Raw genomic sequence first — 2500 nt, 5'->3', positions numbered from 1 at the left:
ATTTATAACTTAAGAGAAAAATTTACAAATTATAATAAAGAATTTTAAAGATTAAACTGACATCAAATATAATTATACTATTGTGAAGGAACCCTCAACACGGAAACAATTAAGAGTTAATTACAGCTGTTAAAAATTTATATTTCTTTTAAATTACAAAATCTACCTCCAGATCTACATTAAGAGAAACATGATTCTTCTCTGCCAAAAAAGCCTACCCACTTTCCCTAAACCCATCATGGCATTGAATTTATTTTTCACATACATTACTTTGGGATTTTACCTTCACTAGTTTCTCATTCTGTGTAATGCAGGGCTGTAAGTGTTAACATCTGTATCGGGAATTCTGAACATAAAACAACACAAAATCAATGGACTTGTTAAAAGAATTATGTCAGCCTTAGCAAAGTGGAAGTAGTCTTTCGAGGAGAGAAATTCCCATAACGAAGAGAATGAGTCACTCTCATCCACACACGAAAGAAAGGCTTTTTGCCATTGAAAGGGCAGGCAAGGCAGGGGAAGAGGCGGAGAATAAAACCCAGCAGACCACAGGCGCCGAGGGGGAGTGGAGGGGCCAGGCCTCGGCCAGCCTCCGTTTCACCTCTATTTAACGCTCGCAGCCAAAAGCACATTCGTATTCAACTCTCCCAGACGATCAAAAGCTGATTGTCCTACAACCCTGCGCTCAAAAATGTTACTTTTAACTCACCTCCTCTCTACTAGAAGGCAAATAGTTGTTGATTCAAGGCCATGTCAATCAGCTGAGCGAGTAAACACAGAAGTAAACATGTCAATGTTGCCAAATTCACGGGAGAAATGTGGCACCGCTGTAACGCTCACTTTCCCCGCCACATTCAACCCTGTCTCTCTTCCTCTTCTCCCCCTCTATCTCTCTCTTTCTTTTTATTTTTTTCTCTCCCCTCCTTCCCTGTATGTATAACTCGCTTTCCCCGCCACATTCAACCTTTTGACCCACTTCCTCTTCTCCTCTCTCTCTCTTTCTTCCTTTGTATGTTATTTCTCTTTCCTCCTTCCCCGTCTCTCTTTCTTTCCCCTCACACCCCTCTCTCTATCTCTAAGATCACCAACCCCAACTCCTCAAGAAGGCTTGTGGACTTTAAAACCGTAGACACCTGGTTCGAGTTCCAGAGGAAGACTAGAAAGCTGAAGTTATTTATTTATCTAATTCCTTTTCTTTAAATATGTAAATATATACCTCTCTCTTCTTCTTCCAACCCCCGTCTCTTCCTCTTTACCCCCCCCCCCCCTTCTCCTCTCTTTTAATAAAGAGAGTAATAATGATAATTATGAAAATAATGATAGTAATAATAACACTGAAAATAATAATAACAATACTAATGACAGTAATAATAACAACAACAATAATAATAATAATAAAAGCAATAATAATAACAACAACAACAATAATAATAACAATAATAATAATAACAATAATAATAATACCAATAATAATGATGACAGTAATAATAATAATGATAATAGTGATAATGATGATAACCATCATTATCATCATTAGTATCATTGTCATTATCATTACTATAATCATTACTATCATCATTATTATCATTAATATTATTATCACTGTGATGATGGTGAAATAATGATAATGATGACAACGATAATAATGATACTAATAAAAATAATAATGATAATACTAATGAATAACAATAATGATAATAATGATAATAATAATAATAATAATAATAATAACAATAACAACAATGGTAATAATAGTATTGGTAATAACAATTATAACAATAAAAATAATGACAATGATAATGATAATAATGATAACAACAATAATAATATGTGTATGTTTATGTATATATATACACACATGTATATATATATATATATATATATATATATATATATATGTATATATATATATATATATATATATATATATATATATATATATATATATATATATACACACACATATATATGTGCACACACACACACACACACACACACACACACACACACACACCTTATTGAGAAATTTCAGTCAGTGTTTGTTCAGGACTCATCCTATGAAATGGCAAGTGGCTAGACAAACGTAACTCAGAATATTACACTCGAAAAGAAGGAAATAAAAGACCTACTGAAAGGGTTACACAAGACTGAAGCAGAAGGGCCAGATGAAATATCTAACTAGGTTCTGAGGGAATGTGCCGAAGAATTATTCACTCCGTTATTGTTAATATTTAAAAAAAATAATTAAGACAAGGAAAACTACCAAAAGATTGGAAGCTTTATACAAAAACGGCGACAAACAAAGTCTTTTAAACTACAGACCAGCTAATTAGTGTAGTATGCAAGCTAGAAAAGTTAGAAAAAAAAATCACGAAACACGTTATATCAAATAAACAATTTGGTTTTAGGGAAGGAAGGTCATGTGTAGCAAATCTCTGTTTCTATGATAGCGTTTTTAAAATATTACAGGAAAGAGACAGCTGGGTGGATTGTGTATACT

General features: G+C 33.0%; 1 protein-coding gene across 1 annotated transcript in view; it reads right to left on the bottom strand.

Annotated features, from left to right (window-relative positions):
- The window catches only part of LOC125043132, a 7641-nt gene extending 6848 nt beyond the window's left edge, over positions 1 to 793 (bottom strand). Inside the window, exon 1 of the mRNA XM_047639086.1 lies at positions 710 to 793. The gene's annotated coding sequence lies outside the window, so the exon portion shown is untranslated. The remainder of the gene's footprint in view (positions 1 to 709) is intronic.
- Positions 794 to 2500: the final 1707 nt, after the last annotated feature.

This window comes from Penaeus chinensis, chromosome 33 (assembly GCF_019202785.1).
Source record: "Penaeus chinensis breed Huanghai No. 1 chromosome 33, ASM1920278v2, whole genome shotgun sequence".
Taxonomy (NCBI): domain Eukaryota; kingdom Metazoa; phylum Arthropoda; class Malacostraca; order Decapoda; family Penaeidae; genus Penaeus; species Penaeus chinensis.
This window is presented reverse-complemented; position numbering and strand designations above follow the sequence as displayed.